At 38.7% G+C, this 26,434-nt stretch overlaps 1 protein-coding gene across 1 annotated transcript in view; it reads right to left on the minus strand.

Moving 5' to 3' along the window:
• MAPK8 (mitogen-activated protein kinase 8) overlaps positions 1 to 23,184 on the minus strand; it is a 183,516-nt gene extending 160,332 nt beyond the window's left edge. Inside the window, exon 1 of the mRNA XM_039391445.1 lies at positions 23,140 to 23,184. The gene's annotated coding sequence lies outside the window, so the exon portion shown is untranslated. The remainder of the gene's footprint in view (positions 1 to 23,139) is intronic.
• Between the last annotated feature and the right edge of the window lie 3,250 nt (positions 23,185 to 26,434).

The raw sequence follows: 26,434 nt of genomic DNA on the forward strand, positions 1-26,434 counted from the left end.
AGAGATGAATAGCTGACTTTGATTTTGTTCTTAGGTGTGCAAATAGAGAGTATTAGATTTGCTTATCCCATAATGTTTACCTTCATCTGTCAGTGTTGGGAGCTGAACACGTCGCTCTGTGCCCCAGGGGAGACACAGGCCAGGAGATGTAAGGCTTCTTGCCACAACTGCGTGGTACCAGAAAAGCAGAAGGTGGCAGAGTGTCAGTTAACAAGGATACAAGGCATCAGAAATCATAAACCAGTTTCTGGGTGCTCGGTCAACCCACCTCACTCAGACCTCAGAGACTCCAATGAGCACATCAAACAACAACAGAAGAGAGGTAAGACCCCTAAGGGAATGCACACCAAAATCTTCTTCACAGTACACCTAAATTTTGGGGCCATTAAATGCAAATTCTGCCTGAGGCTCCATATTTATCAAGTGACCTGTTATATTAATAGTGGAAGAAAGTCCATCTTTAAGTTTTCTGTTCCATAAGGGGTTTAAGGCCAGTGACATACAAAACAGCATCAGATCTGTAATCCCCTCCCCATCCAGAGTTGTAACAAGGTACATTATTCACTCTGGTATTACACCCCCAGTTTATGTATAACCGGCAGGAAAAAAATTCCAGGTAGGAATAATCTCAAATAATTAATCTCACAAACAGCAATTCTAAGGGAAGTTCAAGGATATAGGATAAATATGGAATCCTGAAGGATATGTAATCTTGTATTATTTGAAGCATATTTTGGTTCGAAGACAGAAAAACTTTAAAATCATATGGGACCACCATGACCACCTATACAAAATGACACAGTTATTCCTGCAACAATGTTACAGTACATGGTTTATCTGTAGTGTACTTTTTAAAGTTACAGTGCATGTCTTTTCAAATACCTCCTGGTGACAGAGAATCCAGCACACTTCTGGCAAATTATTGCATTAGAGAATTATATTCTTTTACAGAAACTGTTAAAATCTTTTTTATCAACAGATTAAAATAGAAATCTCTCCCTCTTGTGAGTGTTTTTTTTTTTTTTTAGCTTAGATAAGATTAATATTTTGAGCTTTTAAGCCTTTTGATCTAAGGCAGGTGTTCAAGATTTTCAATCATTCTTTTCAAACTGTAAAGGAATGGAAAAAATAGACACAATAACTTTGAACAAATCAGCACAAGAACTAATCACACTTTGAGCTAGTCAATATTTTTTTTTCAACTAAAAATATTGTGTTGGGAGTTACTGATTCACTTTCACACAGTGCAGCGGTTGAGGTAAAACTTCAAGCAGGAGTTCAGGTTCAGGATGGAATTTCTGATCAAACTGCAAAAGCAGCCTTTAGCAGAGGCAGTGGTCTCTAATGGAGCAGGTCAGTGCATGAAGAAAAATGACACTGAAATTTCTCCTCTAGGCAAACCACATCAGTGGTGTGACCTTGGGTCTCACAAGTCCTTGGTAAGGGTTTTTTGATAAGCTATTTTGGAATGTTCAATTTGCATAACAATGTACCACAAAACCAACATTTGAAATATCAATTTTAAACCCTGGAATTCTTATCTGGTGATCAGCCTTGGGTATTTTGGTGAAGATTTCATTAGGCAGTAATACGGAAGTACAGAAACAATTAACTTCCCTTATCCTACTTGCCATTCCTAGGACTATATTCTGGCAGCAAGCAGAGGTTGAAGACAGAAAGTTTAAAACAACTCTTTCCACTCAAAACTTTTCTCAAGAAAAATGTCCTTTCTATGTTTCTTTCTAAAAATCAAATGCACTGTTTCTGCGTAGGTCATTCTGCACTGAATCACTGGACCGACATCTCCCCCAGAAAGAGTGGAGAGGAATCTGATCATTCCCACAATGGCTCACTCACCCTTAGGCTGACAGGAAAACTTAAGCCCTTTTCATGAGGCTTATGAAATGGCTTATGGGCAGGAGGTGCAGAATAGAGGCCAGAGAGTGTGATGGCCAGGGTAAACCTGCAGCAGTGCCAAGCAGCTCACTACACCAATTGCTGTGCAGAGGCTTTGTAAACAGTAGTCTGGAGATGGAGGCACCCTGCTTCTGTTCTCACACACTCTTTATCAAATGGGCTTTTGTTAGGCTTATAGTTTAGATTAATGCAGCTAAATGAAGTACTAGCTCATTGATTCCACATTTGATGAGTAAATTTAATACTTAGAAAATTAATTAGAATATCTCACCCTCTACAAGTTAATGTCTTTGTGAAGTTGAAAGAACTATTCAATAACAAACAGCTATTGCTGATACTAAAGTTATTTCCCATAAATTGAAATGCTTTTGATTCAGATATACAGGAAAATTGTGATTTAAGACAGTGGTTACTCTAAGATAGGAAAAGCTACATTTTACTGCTCCCTTAGTACCAGCCACTGTGGAGCAAAGACTTATGCAAACAGCATCTTTTTAGGGTTTGCATTTCTGCATGTAAATGTTTGAATCTAAAATTAAGTCCTCATCTCTTAGCTCATAAAAAGACACAGAACCAACACTGGAGCTAGGCTGTTACACCATGCACACCTCACTTCTCCCACTTATGGCAAGAGAAACCTGGGTGTTGGCTTCCTCCGTTCCATCCCTGCCTAATATCAGGAGCAATTTAGCATCTAAAAGCCTTTTTTATTTCAAAGTAGCAGTGATAGTAATCTGAGGTGCCTTTAAAAGCACACTGCAATTTCAGGTGTATGTCATCGATTGCTGCATCTCGTATTGGGCCATAAAACAAGGACAGCAAAAGCACATCTATCACAGGACTTACAAATTTGAGTGGCTTTTTGTGACTCTTTCAGGAGGACAAACCATTAGTTTCAGAAGACCAACACGCAAAGAAAATAAGTTCAAAAGCACTATAGTTCTTTTGGTTGTCATGAAAAGCCAATTTCATAATTTTTTTGCAGTTTGATTTCTGATCTGGGGATTTGACAACACTGTATGTATCTTCATAGTAAGGAATGGAAAAATGAATCCAAGTAAAGATCTCTTTTGCTTATTGAAGCTCTGTGTGCCTTGGAGAGGTCACCCTCACCATCCCTGTCATTGTATACTCTCTGCTACACCCCTGACTGTGCTCCTTTTAACCTCTTTGGTTGAACCAGCTGCTTAATGAACTGCAAGGAAACACCAGAATAGGTTGTTCCCCCCAGGAATACGCTGGAGTCTGGCATGCTATTCCACAACTCAATCACTTTCCAAACACGCTTTTCAACAACCTGAGGACTCTATTTCTTTCAATAGCCTATTCGAGTCCATGCAGTAGAGTTTACCAGATTTTACACAGAACTCTCACATCTCTAGCTCAGTTTGTTTGATTGGTAGGCCAGGGCAAAGGGGGGAGTGGGGGGCGTAAGCACCGAAGCAATTTCATAAAATACCCTTCTTTCTTGCTCACCAAGTACTGCAACTTTGAAACAGCTTGTACAAATAACTTCAAATTTGGTCAAATTATCAACTACCTACAGCCCACTCATGCCAAATTTGAAACTCAACAGCGTAAGAAGGAAAGTCCTTTAGTAGAGATGCCAGTAAAAACTGGATTTATAGAGGAAAGCAAGTTTTACCCTCACATAAAGAGTGTAAGACTGTGAGTTTGACTTACAGAATGGCATTCACTTAGTTCTGAATCATCAGTATCACCTCCACATAACAAATAAAAATCAGAAAATCCATGCAGTTTCATCAAGTTAGCTTCTGAAGACACAGCAAGAGATAGTCTCTGCTTCCAAGTTCTTGCAGTACAAATACAGAAGACACACAGAGGTAAGCTGTATTCACTTCATTTTACATCCAGGCACAGGAAGACCAAGTGAATTACCCATTGTCACTGAAGGAATGGAATAAAACTCAGGTATATTGAATCCTGTGACTGAGCTTTCTCTGCTTTCAGGTCCATTTGCATCTTTTCCTTCACATTTGTTAGCATTTCTATGGCAATTTGAGATCTCTTGATGAAAAAATTGGCAAAGTAAAAACATATTCTTACTTATGCTACAGTGGAAGCAAGCATTTACCAAAGGAGTAGAAAACATTACACGCAGATTATTCAGAAGTTATAGGCATTTCTCATGTTTCCCATTGATTCACCTTTTGAGAAGTGAGTGAACAGATTTTTGTGGGTATTGCAGGACTTAACTGAGTTGAAATGTTATTAAAGTTTCCAAAGGGATGAATCCACTCCCCTTTTGACCCTAAAAATATCTGTAACCTAACAACTACACAAAACAATAGTGAAGTGTGACTAAACGTGAATGGCAATGTACTGCTGACAAGCTCTGACCATTAACATTTTTCTTTCTGTTTAACTCAGCAGGCGAAAGGCAGTGAACAGAAGCCGTCTGCTGTTATGAGCACTCAGAAGCATTTCATTGTGAGCATGCAGAAGAAAATGAGTGCAACTCTCTGAGAACGCTACTTTCTAGGTTTTCATTATTTCTTTACAGATTAATTGTGGATAAATGCAAGCAACATACTTAAAAATAGGATACTTTCTTCTGTTGGAGCCTACAACCTAAGCAGGTGAAATAATTGAGACATACAAGACCAACATCTGCTGTGCAATTGTACTAACATGATTAGTTTTGCCATGGTGTTACTAAAAGAAGAATATCGTCCTTTTACAGCTCAGTTGATCACATTTAGATGTTTGGTGAAGTCTAAATACCATCGGAAAGCTTCTTCAGGGGTCAAAAGTGAGTCTCCCTCACACTAGTACATAGCCTCATTATAAGCAGATGTGCAGAACTCCCTCAGACTTCAGCAGGGTGTGGGAAGGCAACGAATTCAGCTCTCCTCCTTTCTGGGGGAAATTACCAGCTTCTCTGTTCTTATATGAATGTTGTGTCCTGCTTTGCCTGCAGTTGTGTTTTAAAAGAAAACAATGAGCCCTGCTCAGTTCTCTGCAAAAAGACTTGTAGGTGCCTATGTTCAGGAGCTGATTCATGACATGGATGGATGGAAGAACCTGTGTGCTGTCTAGAATACAAACCTCTGTTTCAGAGAGGGCTCTGTGCTTAACATTTCCAGTTGGTTACTCCATATGGTTTCCTGCTCCTAGTGCTGGTTGCCCTGATTCCCAATCTGAGACATCTACATTGGCCCACCAGCTACCAGGAGCCTTGTCACTTAACATTAAATTGTGGACTCCACCAAGACCAGGGAATTCTTTCTGTGCCTTGATCTCCTATAATCTATGAGACAGTGGTTGTTTATTACCTTCCTCTGTAACATTAAAGGATTGGTCCACAAAAACTATTCCAGACAAATTAACCAGTTAATAGGGACATTTCTAAAAATATTGTTCACATTTCTCTGTCAGATTAGACTAATCCTTTGGCTGCTGTAAATTAATGTTACTATTGAAATTGGTGCAGATTCACATCTGATGAAAACCTGGCCAGTAAGATCAATTAAAAAACTTAGGTGAGAAATAAAGATTGTACAGCAATGTTCAGCTATAAGAAAGCCTCTTCTTTTAAATGTCATATTGTAGTCCTATGGATTATTACCGAAGGGTTCTATGGTACTTAAATATAAAGGGGCAATTTTAAAGTACAAAATTTAAATAATGAAAAAGCAAAGCCCATGCTCAGTGAATTATGAAGAGTCCATGAAGGGTGGTAAGTGTGAGAATCCAGTCCCTGCTCATAGAAAGAGCCCTTCTGTATGTTCCTACAAATATTGATGTTTGAAATCCAAAGCACATGCAATGCATTAGTGTGAAACAGCGATTACATACATGCTGCTCTCTGCCCTGCCATTCAGGAAAACTCCTTATGTAATGAAGAACTGAAAGACTTATGAGGGAATCCAATAGACTGTTATCGTGTAAAAATACCAGTGCTCTCCAAAGTCAACTCACAGTTCCTCAAATGTATGCTGGTATGTGTTTTGTTTTCCAATAGGCCTGAGAGAGAAGGAGCTCCATTCATGTCAGACCCTGTTAATCTCATACCTACAGCTCAGCCTGTGTGAATGGAACAGTGACTTTGGAAACCATTGCTTTTCTTTCCAGTCAATTCTCAAACACATAAAATCTACCACAGGAGATCCAAACACACTCAAACAATAACAGGCAATTTTGCCAATTACAGAAACCACTTATGGGCAATAAGAAGGGAACTTTTCATCCAACTCTGATTTTGGGTGTTGGAAAATTAAGAGTGATTTCTTGATGTTTCCTTCATCTGCTTCTGTCAATAGCCTTCTGAATCCTGAAAGTTTTAATCATACACTATCCAAATGACTGGAGCAATTCTTGATTTAAGGATTTAAAAAATTAAGAACAAAAACTCAAGCAAAATGTAACAACAGAGCTCCAAGTCTGTGTAGTCCCAGCATGTTATAGATGAAAATAATTTTATTTAATGGGATACTCTGTTCTCTTTTCAAACTAAGCAAAGCTCCCATTAACTTCATGGCAACTCAATAACAGTTGTGACTGCCTAAGAAGCGCTTAATAGGAACTACTAAGAGATCTCAATACTTACTACAGGTCTAACAAATGCTCACTTCCAAGACTTTGGGATGGTTTGTTTCACCCATCATGCCTTATCCTACATGTTAAAATCCGACTGATTTTAAAGAATATTATTGCTATAGAAATAAGACCTCTGTTTTTGAGAATTTATCAGAAACTACCTGCCAATCCTTTGTTCTGATTCAGATCTCCAGTGAGACATGATTGGTATTGTCTCCTTCAGACTTTAACACAGTGTATAAATGTGCATCAGTATGACAGTGTTATATGAATTATGTTTCTGTAGCCAAGCTAGCAGCACTAACTGTGCTTCTAGATCACCTAAGCCTCAGTAATGTGGGACTGGTATGAAAAAGCCATAGGACACCTGGGATAATGGGGCCTCTGACTCATCCAAAGATGGAAATTCGCAATAAAAGAACAAGAGTTCTTTACATTCCGTTCAAATACATTGGGTTAGGTGTGCTTTCATTGAAGACTCGGTGTGGAAACTATTCTGTCTGCAATTCTAAATGGCTGTTGTGAAGATCAGTATAGTATTTGTAGCTCAACATGTGTGTTCTTTCACTGCTAGGTCACAGCACTCCTGTAGCAGTAGCTGTTTGATTACACCTTTTTAGAACAGGAAGGTGCAATCTATGTTATTGTTGCATCCAAGGAGCAGAATAAACATGCCATATCTGAAGACATCAAGACCTACACAGGTAAAAGCTTTAATAAGTAAGTCATGGCTTTCACTCTGGTACCCTACAGGCCATCAATTTCCTCAAGAATGATGTTCATGACAGTTTTTATGTTTGCTTAGAGCTCCAAAGACAGATTTGTTTTAAATTCATGCAAATTTTGTAAAAGTAGCTGAGATGTAACTGCAGGATGGCACAATCCATTCAATCAATTCTCCTATTAGAATAAGATTGATATTCTGGAAATTTGCCCATTTTTTGTTTTATTTAGTTTTGGTTTTCATTTGTTTGGCTTTGTTTTGGGGTTTTTTTTAAGGGCAAAATTTACTGTCCTTTCAATTACCACTATGTAAGAATATCATGTACTTGTATTGTGGAGCTCTCTGAAAAATTTGTTTGTTATAAAAAAGTACTGGAACATTTCCCAGTGCTGGGAAAAAATATGTTATATACAATATAAATTATGGCATTGACATGGGACTCTCCAGATAAGATGATATATCTTCATTAGTTGTCTTAAGTTGTCTCATCAGGGGCTCCATAGAAACTGCACAGTATTTCAGGTTGTGCTTGAAGTATTGTATGCCAAAAAGAAAGAATGCAGGAAAGGAATGATCAGAGCAGAAAGTAACCAGCTTTGCTTTAACAGCAAAAAGCAATTGTAAATTGAAGAGAACTCTCTATTAGAGTTGGCTTATTCTACAAAGCACAAGAATTTTATACTCCTCATAATTTGCCCTGGATGTTCACATTCATATAACTGTTTCTGAAAACCTAGTAAACTTTTAGTTTCCATGACATCTGTGCCAATGAGTTCTTCAGATCAGTCATCTGCTATGTAATTTTTACTGTGTTGCCTCTTGATCCCTGCTTTCAAAGAAGTGTCCAATATACTTCCTCTAACTTCTTCCTTAAACTTGTGCCTTGCCCATTGCCTCTTGGATTTTACAAGTCTGAAATCTTACAGCTACACCTACTTATTCTTAGCTCAGCTTAAGTTTGCAGACATTTCTTTTCCAGTTTGTTGTATGTGAATTGTCTGTCAGAACAAAAATTGATAATGTGAACAAAAATTAATCATGTGACAGTCTGTGTCTAAGGCCTAAGCTAATTTACAGTCAGTGGGTTCACTTCAAACCAGAGCTGGAAAAAGAACTAAAATATAGCTTATGTGGACAACTGGGTCAAGGTCTTGCTCTAAGCTAGGATGACATTATAGACATAGTCCAGCCTCTACACATAGAGAAAAGACTCCTGCCTTGGAAGAATAATTATTTCCAAAAATATATTTAAATTACCAATACCTGTAAATAAAGCATGAATCACTGTGGAGAAGAGACAATCAGAAAAAATAGGAAATGCTTTCTGAAAAGCTTTTTGTAAGCTCCTTACCAATCTAGTACTATATGAAAGCGCAAAGAACACCTGAGAGATTGGGAAATGGTAAAGAAGAGCAAGCTCTGAGCAACTAATTACAGATAAATAGAGAGATAAGCAAACTTCTAGTAGCATCAGGGAGAAAAATAATGATGAGGAGAAGTACTTTGAGCAAAGCAAGGAAAAAGAAGGGAAGCAACAAGACTGGAGCTCCAAGGTGAGATAGTTTCGTGAGCTGGAGAACATAAATTGAGTGGGACCATTCTGACAGAATCTTGACATTTCTCAAGTGTGAAACAGAGCTATTTGCGGATTTAAAGAATACCCGAGTTGGAACTGGGAAATATTTGGCTTATGAAACCTTCTTTCCTCTACCAAGCATTCTGCAAAGTTCCATCATTGCTTAAGTGTCTCCCTTGACTCTGACCCACAGACCTCACGTCTAGACCACTATTCTGCAGCCTACAGCAAAGGGATATTGAGGGAGTGCTTGGTGACCAATATCTTAATCATAGGCAGGGGGGTTTACTGAGGCTAGTACAATACAGACTTTCATACAGGCTCGCTGAGTCCCTTCCATGCTCACCCTACAGTAAAAAGAATTGCTCCAACCTTATTACTGTACTGTCGCCAATTGCTCTAAGTGGGTGGCCCTAAAACTTCCAGGGACCTGGTGTCTGTAGCTAGGGAAAGCTTAGGTCTCCTAGCTACAGTACTGAAGGCTTTTAGTTGCATTATAGCTGGCAGGAGAACTTCCTTCTCTGGCTACTGCAAGATGGGCTGGACATCCTTCTGCCCCTTACAAGACACGGAGACAATTGCAGTGAACTGGGCAGCTCACCAGTCAAGGAGTTTTAAAGCCAGGATCTGAGTGGGAGCTGACAGAAGTGGAAGGAAGGAGAAGCTTGTGTGATTATTAGGATTATTAAAGCCCACCCTTTCTGAATCTGTGCACGTGCCTAAGAAAACTGTGCCATCTGTATTTTAAGCTCATAGGAGATAAGCAGAGGAAAAAGGGGTTTTATCACATGTGCTGCAAAGCCTTTGTAAAGAATGAAAACAAACTGTGGTGTTGACTTTGTCTATGAAAAACAGCAAGGCCTCATCCATGCCGATGTTTTGTCAAAAAATATTGAATCAATTAGTGACCGTAACATTTTCAAATGGCTTCCAAACAGCAAAACAGATTTTGGCATAAATAAAAATCCTCTCTGTTTACTGAATCCTTATATGGGAAGTTTCAGTGCAGAAGGAATTCTTAGCATAGGAGTCATCAGGCTGGACCTTTGCAGCAGGAGAAACTTTGGTAGCACATGGGGCACAGAATAAAAAATTGTCACTCCACAGTTCAGGTCTCCCTTTAGGGCTAACTAGATTTGCTAAATGGGTGTGAGTGAGGCTTCATTTATTGAAAGCAGATAAATGTTTCCACTTGGCACAGTAGCTGTATAGATCAGTATTTTGTCCCCTAGCCCTTCAAGGTAAGTCAGAGGTCTCTAATCTGGCTCCAGTCTTCCTTTGTTTTCCCCAAAATTGCTGGTTTAGTCTACTGGCTAAAACATCAGATCTAAGAGTGAGGGAAATGTTTCCCTTTTATCTACAGTGCTTAACTGTGCCCAGGTGTCACTGGACATCGAATCATAGAATCATGAAATTACATAATAATAAAATAATTTGGATTGGAAAAGACCTTTAAGATCAGCAAGTCCAATCACAAACCTAAAACTGCCAATTCCACCCTTGAAGCATGTCCCTAAAGTGCCATATCCATGCATGAAAAGTAGCCTGACTCAAATAATAAGAGAAAATCATGACCATATGGAACTAGAAATACCCCAAGAGACAAGGGTTTGTGGACAACATAATGACGAGCATGAAGGAGAAGTGATGATGATGATGATGATGATATGGGAAGGCAAGAGTTGGAAAGCAAGTCAGAGAAAATCTCACTCTTCGAGTGATAAAAAAGCAAGCACCTGTAACCAAATTTTCCACTCACTATTCCTTTCATGTCAGATAGCATCCTCAAACTACACTGGCTATTTGCTGGATGGAGCTTTGGGGATTACTGGTTTGTTTCCTTTGGGTTTTGTCCTTGTTGCTGTTGTTTAAAAAATTGCCAAAGGCATTCAGAGAAAGACTACACGTAGTACTTAGGGGCTGCAGGGCCAACTGTCATGGAGGAACATGCCTATCTCTGCATTGGTTTGCTGTGTGTTTTTAGAGCTGCTTTCATGAAGGAGATCAGCATTTCCCTGAAGGAACTGGAGTAATGAGCACAACAATGAAAATGCCAGTAAACAACACTCAGCTGGTTTGGACTGTGCTGGCACCTTAATTTTAAATTAAAGTAAAGCAAATTAAGGCCAGTTAAAAGATTCTGCTAGTTCCTCTCCTCTTTCCTCAGCTAAATGTATTAAGGGTGCTACACATGTAAGAAGCCCGAAAAATACAAGAGATTCAGATAGAACCCAAGATATTCAAACAGATTTTTTGTAATTATTCTACTGATGACTAAAATAGCTAAGAATCAATTGCACACTTTGGCTTTACAAAGTAGTACACTTCCAAGAGTTATTACAGAGCAGGCCAAGTCCTACATGGTATTAACTCACTCCTGTAGGAAATTCAGCACCCAGTGAAACAAAACGAAAGATGTAGAAACATGAATGGGCTGAGCCCCTTCCTTTAGATTTCTCTGGTCCCTGTTGGCATTATCCAGCAATGGCAATTGGGACATTGCTATTTTTGCAACAGAAATGACACAGTAAAAAATTAAGAATGCACAGAGTAATCAATTTTACAATTCCTTAAATTCTTATCCTTCACTCAGTGTTCACCTGCCTGACAATAAGCTTCACCTACTTAAAACTCTCTGGTCACTTCTCAAACTAAACTTTCACCTTTTTTGGATATTTTCAAAATTATGAAATTCTAACAAGATTATAGCAGCTGAAAAAATCTCATCAAAACTACCAGAATCTCAGTGTAGAATTCCATTAAACATACTAAATGTATATATAAAATCTAAACAAATGTTTAATAACTCAGAGGTCATTCGGGATATCAGGATGAAGAAAATATTGACTTCAAAATTATCTGCATGAGCTAGATACTGCACTGGAAACATTGTTTGGTTTTACCTGTGTTTGTTTTGTGATTTCTAAATTTTTAATTTTTTAGAAGAGTTTGCACATACCTCTAATTAAAGAATGTCTTTTTCAGTTGCATGAAGCACTTATTTTAAGATAGAAAAAATTTGGTTAAAAAATTGGGATGATCAATATAAAATCAATATGCATTTGCTATTGCATTCATTGCAGACAGAGTCCCTTAATGTTTTTTCTTTAAGGTGTGTTTATCCTTCTGTTTTCTGTTCCATGAAGCTCTGGTATTCCTGACCTGATCATTTTATGACACCTTTATGGTCAAATCTTAAGCATTTGCTGTGGCAATGTCCTAACTTACATATTTCCCTGTGCTCACATATGGTCAGCTGGATATGTAGATACCTGATCTGTTTTCTAGAAACTTGTTTCTTGGACAAGACTCTGACAAACTGGAATGTCAGCCCAGGTTTTTTGGCAGGGTGCCTCTGTTTTCTGTTTCCGTAAGAGGCCTTTACTTTCCCAAGCTCCTTGTCCCACTGGTAGTTTCATAAAAAAGCTCAGCATGTCCCTGGAAGTCCACAAAGCCTTCTTCATTCATAAACAAGCTGCTTGCGAGCCCATGAACAGAATGGCTCTATCCGTGACGTCTGATTGACCTTCGAGAACTGCACACATGACAGAAAAAATAATAATAATAAAAAAGGGGGCAGAAAGTTTAAGGAAATAGACAAATGAAGAACAAGGGGCCCATCAGTGTGTTAGTAATGTGATGAATGCAAGAATTAAAGATATAAATATCATGACGGGCTGTATTTGCATTGCCACAGTCTGCTTAAAAGAAAGAACCCCAGAGCTAGGAACCGATGCCTCTTGCATCCCTAATGGCTTCTATATAAAAATTGTCATTTTCTTTGTATGATTAAAATAAAGACTATCAGCAAAATAAACTCTCCCTTCCTACGTGTTTCTTTAGTGACTCTATTGCAGATAGAAGATGCCAGTTTAACAAGTCTGCAGACAGAGGCCTTCTGTCTGCAGAATAGGTACAAGACAAGCAGTGGCAGGGAGAGGGTCTCTGCCACACACGCAGCTCACTCAGACCAGCAAGACCACCCCAAGAGGGAAAGGAGCGTTCAGTCCTTGGCCTCCTTACTGACAGCAGCAGCCTGGGAGCCAATCAGTGCCCTTTGCCAGAGGAGTTTCAGGCAGTCTGAAGTCTGAGCACTTGTCACTACCCTGAAGTTAACAGTTCGTTTAGCTTCATTTTCTACCGGGTGCTACTGACAACTGCTCCTGAGAATGTAAGGTATGTCATTACTGGTCTCTACCATATGGGACACTCATGCAATTGCCATTTCTAGTTATTCCATTAGTCATCTCCCCTGTTTTATCCTATCTGGAAAGCTTCCTTGCTCTCTGACTCTCTCATAGTGGAATTTTTGTCCCTTCTTTTCCTTCCCAGTTGGTACTTTGCTTATCTTCCAGTGTTGCCTTTCCAGTGGAATCCCAACAGAGCAGCAGGGACTTCCTTGGCTTTAAGCAGTTAATATCTGACCAACACTGTCTTCTTCAGTGAATTCCAAGACCACACATTTCTAACTGTACATTTTGAAAAACAGAACTTCTCATTTCTTTCCCTTCTACACACTGCCTCCTGACTCTTTGTGGCAACAGCTGATGATGTTTCTGTGACCTCTGCAGCGTAAAGCCTCTGACAGCAGAGTGTAACTGAGCCACCTCCCAAGTACCTGCTTTCTGATACTGAGTATAGGAAAAGAGATAGATATGTGTCATCTCTTTTTTTCTCAATAGATCTTGTTTGCTACAGTGCCATAAAGGATGCCATGGACTTTTGTTTAGTGTCAAATTCCAACAATGAGCAACATGGTGACAGATGAGACCAGCAGTGGAGCAAAGCTCAGTCCTAACTGAGGGTGAACACAAGCCAAGTTCAAGTTCCACACCAGATGCCGAGTTTCCAGCTGCCTGAAAAAACTTCATCATTTTAGGTAGCATAACTGATAGTTCTCCATCAAGAAGTCTGAATTAGTCACAGAAACTACATTAGGCCTTATTACTCTAGAAGCAATCACTCCAGTTTAAGACTAAGTGATGCTGGCAAGGCTCTGTAGAGAAAATGCTGCCGACTTCCTAAACTGTAAGTGCTCTGTGGGTAAACAAGAACTTTCATCTTTAGGAAAGTGAATCCTGAATATCTCAGCAGTGTGCTCATCATAAGAAAATTTTCTTGCAGGCTCTGAAGGATATAGGCAAGGTCAGGTAGCAAGTCAGTGAAAGTGAGGTTAGTTGGTACCTCACAACAACCCAGATCATCCTCCTCTTTGGTGCTTTGCCAGCCTGATCTCTAGAACCGTAGGTGCAACTCACTTCCCTAGAAGTATTCAGGGAAACAAGTTACAACTTGCTGCTATTGAGATTAAGCCAGGGTATGGCTTGTCTAAGAGGGCTAGCACATACTTGAGCGTGTTCTTTGGTACTAATCTCAATGAGTCCTCTTCCATGGTACCAGTTTCACTTACCCTGTAAAGGGTGGCCCCATCCTAACTGTTTGCTGCAAACTGCTAACTCCTGAATCATGCTCATGAATTGCGTACGAGAATTCCGGGTAGTGGAAGAGAAACTATGCCAAGAACTTTTCTAAAAATCTACTAGTACAGAGAACTGAGTTCCAGTGCTGAGGAACACTTCCTGGTAATGTTTACTTTACTAGTAGACGAAGCCTTACGAGACCCTTTTTATTGCTGTGTTTGCTGGGCTCAGGTACCATTGGCAAAAATGGCAATGTATGAAAGTTCTCTAACCGTAGACATGGTTCCCAAGTGCTTGAACATGTTCCCTTTAGTGTTAACAGAGATTTCTACAAGAGATAATTTCCTCCTCTGATTCTCAAGAATAAAATAATTTTCAAGCTACAGTCAAAAGAAACAACCAGGTGTTTATCCTCGGCCTTGTGTCTTTGGTTCAGGACTAATCAGCTTTATGAACTGCTCTTATGTAACTTCCCTCTGTTTATAGACATCAATCCTTTATCAATAAAAATTAAATAAGCCTCTCTCAACTAATAAATACAATTATTAATTTTTCAGCAGACTTATTTTCCCTGAATCTATATGAACATTGATAGGATTTCTGAATGCAAGTTGAAGGCAGCAGTTTAGAACAGGAAGCATAAAAACAGACCCTTAATGAGGCAGAAAATATCCCATTTTGAGATGAATTATGATATTTCACAAATTTATTTATATCTGCATTGGAAAAATATTAAATATTCAAAGGTGTACAGCAAATGTAAGCACTAAGGCAGCTGCACAAAAAAAAGAACATCGTAAGAAGCTGAAAAATGGACAAAGAATAAATTCGCAAATTAAACAATAAGGGATCATCAATATCTGTAGATATCAGGCAAGGATCTCGCAGAGTAAGTAAAAATAAGCAATTTTTAATCTAGGCCCTTCTCTAGGTGAGTATTTAATATGATGATATAGTGCAATTGCTGGTCCATGCCCCTCTGCTTGCAGATCAAGTTTTGATCTTCTGGTAAAGCCCAGAATTTAGGCAAACTCCTACCTTGGGAAAGGTTTTTCTGCAAGTCCAGATTCAGCAATTATTGCTTTGTTGACTGAATGGGGAGCTCCCAGAAATCCACCAGCCAGGCTGCTGGCTTCTCAAGTGTCCACAAGGAACCCCTGGACATCATCTGCTTGGTTTAGAAAAGGTGTCCTGACACTAGCTCTCCCCAGAAAGCTCATCACCATGCAATATCTCAAACAGAATCATTACCTTCATGAATGTTTATGAAAAACAAAACCTTTTTTCCCCCATTTTATTTTTTCACCACCATTCAATAAAACAATCTTTCCCATTTTCAGCATCCAATCACACCAAACTTAATTTCGTCCTGGTAACCATTCATTGCAGGCACATTTGGTGATATTCTCATGTCTTCTAATCATCCAGTAGAGACAATAAGGCCTTATTATTGGTATACAAGAAATTGAATTGATTTTCACTAATATCCCTTCAAAGTCAAATAGAAGAAAGGCAAATGAAGCCTAATTGTCTCACTCCCAGAGGTGGTGACAGTATCCCATCGAGACATAACCTGGAATCCCCAAGAACTCTGTTTCTTCTCTCCGTCAATAGATTATTATTGTGAGCTTGAGCTCCCTGACACACAGAAAAATCATCATTTTGGATATCACAGGGTAAAAAGTCTTGGAAACAGACCTTCAAACTCTTGTTTGTGCGAAATGCCAGAGGATATGACACATAGAGTCTGGAAAGCCATATAAGTTCTGGAGTATCTTCACTGCATGTAGAATAAACTGATAGTTGAACAGCTATTCATACTCAGAACACCAATATTTTAACTATTCTTCCCACTCATCATTTTACACACTCCTTTTCTTCTCATTGTGGTTGGAAAAATTAAGTTGCTGCAATTCCCAGAGCTGGTTTTATACTCGGCTGAAGACTGCTTTGAAGCTTCTTAGCATTTCGTATTGTAACAGGAAGTGTGGCTCAGAGTATAATTCAGGTGACAATGTAATGGGCAGTGTTAACTTGGAGGTGGAGAAGGTCACCTGCACACCTAGTGTAAGAACTTCTATTAACTGGTGCACTGCTCAAAAAGACTCCTCATTCTTCCCAACCTAATAGAAAACCATCAGAGGTTTTGTAGAGTATTCTTTCTACCAGGCCTCTTTTGATTGCAGCAATCTGTCACTCACTGCCTCGGAGTCACTGACTTTTATAGTCTTGTCTTAATAGTATTAAAAATGCTATACAGTTCTCTATGTAACAAAACAGGCAAAGATTGTGCTTGAATTTTGTTTCAGACTTTTACCTTCTCAGTTTGTGGTGATGCACTAAAACTGTTCCCCAAGGCACTGGAAAGAAAGATTCTATCTTCTCTAGGAATGTGCCTAATCTGACATGTTTGAGACCTCAGCAAGTATGGACAAAATTAACTGGCACTCTGACCTGGTCACAGTTTTCCATTTGTGTATTTGTGGAGCAGAACATGTACATTACTACATCCAAATCAGAACACAAAGAGAACTGCCTTAAAAGTCTTTTCCAACCTAAATAATTCTATCTTAATGAGAATTTGAAGACTCTCACTAAGGCTAGTACCTGCCAGTTTTTATGAACATCTTAAATTACTATGTTTGGTAAAAACTTCATTTTTACCAATTATAAAGTGTATTCTTCACTTCTAAAATTTTAATTTTTTTTTAAATAACTACATATTTCAAGCATTTTATATGGTTCAGTTGTCCTTTCGAAACCTGGGCTTTGACCTTTATCTGTTGGGAACAAAGATCAGATGCACCTCTGATTTTCCCAGATATTCATCAGCAAGAACCCTGCAATTTTTAGTGGCTTCAACATAACCTTCTTAACTCTCTGATGTTTTCTAGCAGAGGTTATGCATACATCTGCTCTAATGTTAACTTCCTATGTCTCCTTCTCTAACCCCCTTCCTCCCTCTCCTGGACAATCAGAAAAAAAATACAAAGGTCATGAACTGCACTGCAAGCACCTCTTCCTGCTTCTTGTGTGGTTTTCACCCTGACCTTGATGTTCTCCTCTGTTTCCCTAGTGGCACCTCATGTTCATGCCACCCCTCGTGCTTCCTTAAGAACAGGAGCAGCAGAAAGGGAGAAAGAAAGTCTGGCAATTAGAAACATACTCTGAGATTTCCTGCTTCTAATGCCTATTGCAAAGAGGTTGCTGTTTCTCAGTTAACAGAGAGTAAAATAAGAGAAAATTAATGAGCTTAGCAAATTGAGGACAAATTGAATAAAGGGGGCCAAATTCAACCCTGATGTCTTTTATTTGAGGGCAACAGATGGATAAATATATCTTGATATTTTTAACTAGTTTTTAAGGACACAAGTGAGGATTGGGGGTTTTGTTGTTGTTTTGGTGTTATTTTTTTTCTTAATCATGCATCATTTGGTACTTGCAACCTAAACAACTTCATTAATCTTCTGTAACTAAATATTGTTATTATATTCATGTAACCAGTATGATAGAGGGTAGAAACAGCATGGTTAAATGGCTGAGTTACTATCACTATGGAGTGAAAGAGCCACTGAATGGAGGAATGACCTGACACAGTTCACTTTTGCTCTCTGTGCCTCTGGATATCCTCAGCCTAGATCATTCCCTTAACACAAGTTCTTCACTATGCTTAAGTAGTTATTTTTTCTCCTTACTGACTTGATCTAAGTGAATGTTTTTTACCATGAAATGTTTTCATCCCTGGATTACCACAGAACTATAACTGGGACACTTCCACAGTATTCAGGTGCCAAAAGCTGCTAAGTACTACATTGAGTGCTAGGAGGTGTTGACAGCACTGTCATCTAGCAGACGTACCTGGCCTTAGGAGAGTGCCATTTTTGGCATGAAATTGTTTCCCGTGAATAAAATACTAATTTTCATTAACCACATTTAAACTGTAAATTTACTATTACATAAGTCACATGCAAACGAAAAGCCTTAAATCAGGTGTGGAATGTACTTGTAGACAAACACTTCTTAGTAATAAATTCAAACGAAACAGCAATTGCCCTGCTGTGGCCTAGGTGGAGCATTTGCAAGTGCTGCACAAAGAACTGGCTATTCACATGGTTCTGGCACTCCTTCCTAGTTTCCTGCTGCTAAATTACATTAAGAGACTCTAAACATACTTTCTTAATATCCCTGCCCCCTGCAGGGAATTACTGCGGTTGCCACAAGAAAGTTACTTGATCATGATGGGGCAGGAAAAGGGCTTGGTACAATCCTCAACAAGTGATCCATGTAACCATCTCTGGGGTCCCAATTCAGCCTGGTGTCTCTACTCAGCAAAATACATGGCCCCTCTGTTTTACTTAAATAAGAGGTTAGGTAAGATGGACTGCAATGAGAGCTAGCACATTTTTAATTTTCCCAGTGATGTCAGTGGAGTGTTGGAGGCTGTACAACTGGGGTTACAGACAGTAAGCTCTGCAGAGCATCCACTGCTTTTATGATTTTCTTTTTCTAAAATACTTATCACTAGGGTCTGAGTTTTAACTGTGACTCCTACCATGCTACTGTAATATAGCATGACATCTACAAAAAATACAGACATATTAAAAGATGAAAACAGAAAGCCACAGTATTCCAAGAGTTTGATCACTGAACTGTTCTGATGCCAGCCAATGAATGGCCATGTAGCTCAAATTAAGTAATTTCTCTGATTCTGGATCCCAGCTCACCCAGCATCCAGTTTTCAGACTCACCATTCTTAAACTTTGTTGGTTTTAATTCATGGCAGAATACATGCAGTTTTAATACATGCAGCAGAACGGACTCAGAAAATGCTACTCAGTGAATTAAAGCAGGAAGATGTGTCTATATCCCTGTTTCTGAATTTTAATGACCTCTGAAATGCACACTGCTAAAAGAATATTCATTGACAATTCTGAGTAAACAATACGCAAACCTCTGTTTGGATTATGTTTCCTGACTTGAATGCACTTGCCAAATTGTTATATTTTACTAAATATAAACTATCAACTATACATTCAGAGACTCATATCACAAGTCAGGCATTCTGCTTATGATGTCCACAGTAGTTCCCAAACCTCTGATTCACTAAACTGTCAGAAATTACCCATCTTGATCAAGTGGCTCAGGTTTTAATTTGGATCAATCTTAATTTATATTTTAATTTAATTTAAATGTCTTAATTTAAAGACCTTAATTTAAATAACATAGCTTTACATGTTGCAAGTTGGTCAGTGGAACTAGATCAATTTATAATTAATGAGGACTTTATCTAGCAAAATGTCTTTTTCAGGGATTGCAGGTGTGTGCTTGTGTATGTTGGTATAAATATACACATTTCTTACAACAAAATGACTGGAAAGTCTGATACAGTAATAATGTTTCTAAAGATTGTCTTCTGAAAACATGGAGCACACTCAATCTGTGCCACTGTTATCTGAGCTTTTAACTGCAATAACTACAGGTTCTGTCAGTAACAACAGTGCAGGATTACACAGGGCAAAAGTGTGAGTTTCCAACCTTTGACCTGTCTGTGCTCTCTCAGCTTATCTTTGATCTGGTTTCTTACACTGATCTCAGCTGATAGAAGTTTCTGAGAGGTTTTGTACATCTCAAAACAGAATTATGCACAGATCATCCCTCTGCATTGGGTCTCAATCTCAAGTCAGATGTGAAGGCAAGCAACAAGGCAAAGCAACTACATCTGTTTTGCCTAGAGTCAGAACTGCTTCTTGCAAACCTCCCTATTGTGGCTCTTCTAGTTGCTAATTTGTATAAACAGACTGTGCTTTGCACAAATTCCCTTGTATTCTGGGACTTACACTGTCAGATTTGAACATGCTTTTCTTGTTCGTGGTGTCTTTTTTATTTTTTCCGTGTCTTTTACCAAGTACTACATTGCCTGACAGAGCTGAGGAATAGAATACTCGAATTCCATTCTGTTATTTTTATCTGATGAAAAGAACAAGCACTTGCTTTTCACAGGTGCAGCTAGAGAAAAACAAAGGAGTTACTCAGAGGCTGGCTGAGAGACTGACAGAAAACCTCTCCTACTGCTGCTATTGGATTCTGGCAAAGATGTAAAAGAGCCAATACCTGTAGCACATTGTCACAAGGTCCCTTCTCAGCACTGATGGTGCTTGGTCCTAGATTTGCAAAGTAGTTTCAGGGAATTCAAATCTGCCCATTTGTAAAATATATCTATTATTATTTACTTACATTACAAGTAAGTATGGCATAAGGTACAACACCTAATTAACATTTGGAGAATGCTTTGAGGTCCTTGATTTATAAGCAAATTTGATGCTCCTAACTGGGTGCAGCTGCAACCTACCAACCTGTGTTTGGACCAAACTCAAGACAAACCAGCCTACTAGCTTCTATGACATACATTTGCTGGTCTCCAGCACATTTCTGTTGTTCAAACTTCTCTATGCTGGGGCTGAGTCTCCTCACTGTTGCTACATCCTCTGCAGTAGGGACCACGGAAATGAGCTTCAGGAGAGTTTGCACTGGGTCTATGCATGATGAGGACTCCTCATACAATTTGAAAACAGTAATAAGGTCTCTCTTCCTGCTCTATTGCATAACCAGAATATAAAGAGGAAAGAAGGATATGGATGCTGATCTGGTTTTGAAATTAATTTAAGCCCTTTTGGCACCCTTTATTCAAGCTCTTGTGTTTTCACATGATGTCAGAAGAATTATAACACTAAAAACCCTTTGCTAATAGACAATGAAATGTAAGTTATGCTCAGTTCAAACCAAAGGCATCTTTTGGACTTAAAAAGCAAGGTACCCCCACATGAGCTTTAGCAACATCTAGCTATTGACTTGTCTATTAACAACATATTGGCATATGCCTATGGAGCTCAAAGCCAGATGTGCTGTGCTGCTGCAACACATGATTTCTGAATTCTGCTTCATCAAGGTATTGTGTTACAGAATGTGGGGAACCCAATATTAATATACTAAGGGTCACTATCAATGTGACAGAATTAGCAGCTTTATTGAAAGTACCTCTTCTAGTTGCGCATCTAAGCATTAATTTACACACACATTCTGGTATCCCTACATGGAAGGCCTCAAGCAAATCATCAGGGCTCTAAAGAGCTAATCTGGCCTTCACTAGGATGAGATATGTTTTACTGAGTTTTACAGTGCAGCGCAAAATTTTCAGGTTTTGAAAATGTGTGACAGACCAAGAGACATTCTCTCTGATTTGATCTGGAACTCTGATACAGATTAATTTGATTGTGCACATAGAAAACTATGAATGTCTGCATACAAATATAAATATTACATGACTATATACGTATTATTAACCTTAAGTTTAAGCAAAAGTACTTTTACTCACAGTGAAGCCAATAAAGAAGGAGGGAAAGTTTTTAGATGATATTTTTATATGACTAAAGCTTTTTAATTAATGTAAAGAGCCTTTTTGTCTAGAGCTTTCCAGGAACTTCGTTTATTGTAGATTGACAGTAGCTTAATATACACCTTTTCATGAAAAAGTTACTCCTGATAAAAAATATGTTGCTTTTCTGTATGAAAAGTTATACAATTACTTCTGTGTCATACTTTGTGGGAGAGATATACCAGGCAAGCTAAAAAATCCTACTCATCCCTTTTTCTCAAAGCAGACATGGTATGTTGTTCCTTGCCATATGAATGAAAAGAAGTTGTATCAGTGTGCAGCCCACTCACTTCATCATGAATACAGCTGCAGCTGGCCAGGGATTGCACAATACTTTGTAAGAGAGTGATAATTCCTAGCTGGAATTCTATGGTTGCTTTATGCAGGAAGTTGGGCAAGATAAATATAATGATCGTTTCTAACTTTGAAAAAAATTAAAAACATCACCCTGGGAATCATTATTTCTCAGCTTCTACATTAAGAGATGGCAGCACAAAGAAGGAAAGCGAGTGCTTAGAATCATGCAGCAGGCCTGCAGGAGATGGCTAAGTGAAATCTCATTGTCATGATTCCTGTCCGCTAAATCCTGAGCCTTATTTCTTACAAAGCAAAACATGATAAAATAACATTTTTCATGCAAGAAAAAATTGCCTTTACAACAGCTCATGATAAGTCCCATACTTGAGTTTCTTCATTTAGCAAGTTTCAAAGGCTGCCATCATCACTGCTGATTCAGCATACTTCTATATCATTCCAGTCCAAATTTTTGCATTAGTTATAACCAGAAAGACTGTATCTTCATAGGAGTTAACTGTAATTGGAAAGGTGCAATACCTTTGACTGTACCCTCTGCCTTTGGTCTCATTGTGGCAATTCCTCTATCAATATACAGTCAAAAGGACAATTAATTATGCTGGCCTTCCATAGAAACTCCATGCAAAGATCTAAATCCATTTTAGAGAAAGTGAAATTCTGATTAGGAATACTGTTCTGGAATAGAGTGATGCTCAGTTTAGTGGCAGAATCATGACTTTAGCTGAGTTCCTCCATACACTACACAGAGCACGGCCTTGATATAAAACCCACTGAATCTAAAATCTGTGTTTGAGATAAGGTAGGTAGATGAAAATTACTCAGGGCCAGCAGAAATGTTGTGTACCATTTGGGTCCCACGAGATCTCTGATAAACCTTTCAGTATTGTTCTGCAAATGGTTGAATATCACTCTGAATCTCACTTTAGAGCCAATAAAGTAATTTATATTTTGCAAGGGGGACATGAGGGGAGGACAGGATAAGGTGCCTTGTAGAGGCTGACTAATAGTCTAAAAACCAGCAGAAAAAAAATTACCTTAATATTTTTGATAGTCTGTTGTTGAACCAAACATCTTGTTCCCATAAGATGCTTTGCATCTATCTATAGACAATACCTATGTGATCTCAGCTGAAAAGTAGATTATTCCATAATGTGTAGTACCCTTACCCAGCCAGAGATAACATCATTTTTCTTACCATACATGCCACTAGAGCTGAAAAACAATCTGTGTCTCCACAGCACATTCTAGCACTGCCGCTTTTTCAGAAAGAACTTTCTTCTTTCGCTCCAACTTCAGCTTGGTACCTATATAACATAGGCATTGTGCCCTGAAAATATAAAACAAAACAAACTTTGAAGTTCCTTTAAACTAACATAACTATTTCATCCTTCTAGCACATGCCTGTGTACAGATTCCTATTCTGCAACTGATATTTATTGATCTAGATGCATATGATCCAAGAAAAGCTCGACTGCATTGCCTTGTGGTAAAATTATAAGGGGAAAAATTGGAATGTGGGGGAGAAGGAAGGAGGAAAGCCAAGCTTTTATAACTCTTTGTAAACCTGGTTTGTGTGAGCCTAGCCAACCCAGGGTCTAAATGATCTGTTACGCTTAAGAACTGGATGTGAAAGGCAGCACTGTTGCTGAGCTGCTGGTGCCCCACAGAATCAAAATATTTCTGCTGAGCTACAATTTAAACAGTCATACTCCAAATATGGGAAGCAGTCCCTATGAGGAAGTATGTTTTCCTTCTCAAAGCACTTTACCTTCAGTGAGTAAACATTCCTAAGTGTAATAATAAAAGCACTAAAGTTTAGGTGCATTTTTATTTTGTGCTAATAGAGCAATTAAAAGAACACATTGACTCAACTCCACATTTTTATTCTAAAGAGATTTCAATGTTTTCCTGTAGATTTTGGTCTGATCTGCACATCCCTATCTGTCAGGAGAAAACAGACCTCTCCTGCCTTTTTGCTTTCATTAACATAATAATTATTATGGTTTCTCAGCCATGACCAGTTTCTGCTTAAATTATCAGACTGCAATTGCCTGGTACTATGCCTTGCTCTGGCACAAAACTCCAAGGAACCATCTAACAGCTGAACACCTTCTACCTGTCACTTGTTCCTTTGCCTGCCTCTAACATACAGGCTGTATTTTTACTTAGCCTCACAGACTGCAAAATCAATCTGAGTAAAATAAGATTCCCCAAAATGTGAAACATATTTAGATCCAGACTCCCCATCTTCTTCTTCCTCCACCACCATATAATAAGAGTATCTGTGAATTTGGCAGATAATAAAACCACCCTGATAGAAAACTGTAGACTTTTTGACAGTGGTGAATAGACCCAGGAGAGTAAAGATACTTGTGCCAGCACTCAGGTAAGGTGTCCAAAGAAATGCACATGAAAATTGTGAGAAACTATGCTGGTGGGTGAAGAGGAGGGACATTTACTCCTTTCCAAAGAGTCGGTACAAATAGCTGCCAAGCATCACATGAATTAGAACAGAGCTGTATTTCCCAAAAGATACATCCACACAATGTGAGAAGATTTTTCAAGCTCTTCAGTTCCTATTTTTCAACCTTTATGCACACCCAGATTCTTGAAATCTGTATTGATTTTACATATATACCTACAGAGTTGCCTCACCCTTGAAATCTGGCATCTTTTCTGGATTTATAAGTCTTAGAATTCTGAGAGGAGTTCTTTCAGTAATGTACTCAAAGGTTGAAAATGAATTTGAAATGGCATATGGCTCTCACACAGCTTCTCTGCAAAGAATTTATCCATTATGGGAAAGAAAACGGAAAGAACATCTGGAGGTCTGTTGAAAAAATATTAGCAAGAATTAATTCAGGCTTTTTTTCCCCCCAAAACTTCATGTAGGTTAGAGTTTGAAACAATCTCAGCTGAGGCTCAAAACTAAGGTGATCCTCTCCCTACTGGATTTTCAGCTGTGTTCAAAGTGTAATGTAAGATACAGTAGGGGAAGAAGCCAAGACACACTGTGAGGATGGTTAACAACTGGAGTAAACCTCTGCGACCACTGATTAATTTTTCATGTCTCAAAGTCTTCACCTGAAGACTTGCAGACGTGCAGACTGGAAGATATGCTTTAGTCAAACAAAAAGGTTCTTGGACTCATTGCTTAAGCAACCAGATGAGGTTCTCTGGCCTGTTATATCAATAGGCAGGCTAGATGACCTAATGGTCCCTCCTGGCCTTAAATCTGTGAATCTAGAATTACACACCACTATAAAACTTATGTAAGAGATGGCAGAATAGAGGCCAAAGAATTACAAAGAGTATTTATAAGCCTGCTACAATCATCACTAATGTATATATAATTGGCAAAGCATTTACATCAGAGGCCAGTTGTAACACATATGTTTGAAGGCTTGCACATTTCATTATAACTGAATTACTGAACATATCTAAGCCATTTATAGTGAACTATGGCAAACTCTAAAATAAAGTAAACACATGTGCAGGGATTATTGATGTGGTATGGCTGTTCTGATATTTAAAGGCATTATAAATGATTTGCAAGGCATTTAATAAAAGTGACCTACATTTGTATAGCGTCTTTTATCCTGAGGTATCCCAAAAATTCTGTACAAACTGCAACTGCAACTGGATTACTCCAGGTTGACACCAGTGTGGTTCTTCTGAAGCCAGTTGGGTACAGAGCCATCATGCTGGAGTTAGACTGCAGCTAGTCTAATCTTACATATATAAATGGTGAAGTGGAGGGGAGGCAGCAGTTGTTTCACGGGTTTCAGTGGACTCAGTCCTTAAGAAGCCATTGATCATCTAATCTGACATTTCATATTACTTAGGGCATCTCTGACAAACAGGCAGAGGAAATGGCATCTTTCCTTACACATCTGAGCATTGCAACCTCAAATCTCACATCTAAGATTGACTCCAAATAATATATTACATATTCTTCTTGGAAATAGGGGCACTGATCTCATCAATTCCACGTACAGAAGCAAAATGACTTGTCTATTTGATATTTCCATTTCATGGACTTTCTCCTCACTTGCAACATCACATTGTCCCTCTTACTTTCAGCAGTGCACCAAGAGTGCTTGTTGGGATGGTTATTTATAACAATATCTCACTCCTCTACATTCCCAAGACAGGGTCTCACAGCAAAGTTACACTGTGGTAAGCCACCATTGAACTGAAAGCAAAAACCCAGCACTAACATTCCTGAAAATGGCATTATGACATCTTTAATTGACACCAAATGGTCAGGATGTAATTTTAGTTCTTCTCCAAAAATGTTACCTGTAGCAGCCCAAAGCCTGTAAAGCTCTGGCCTCTAACACATCAATGTTTTTTCCTAGCACAGGAAGGGTCTTTCTAACAGGACCTCGCCCAAGTGCTAATACCCTTCACACTTACTTTGTGAGACTGTTGTGTGATAGTGTAGCATAATGGCTGTTATACAGAGACTTGATAATGAAAATGGAATG

Source organism: Pipra filicauda, unplaced genomic scaffold (genome assembly GCF_003945595.2).
Source record: "Pipra filicauda isolate LSUMZ 115617 unplaced genomic scaffold, ASM394559v2 scaffold96_size2947999_pilon, whole genome shotgun sequence".
Lineage (NCBI taxonomy): Eukaryota > Metazoa > Chordata > Aves > Passeriformes > Pipridae > Pipra > Pipra filicauda.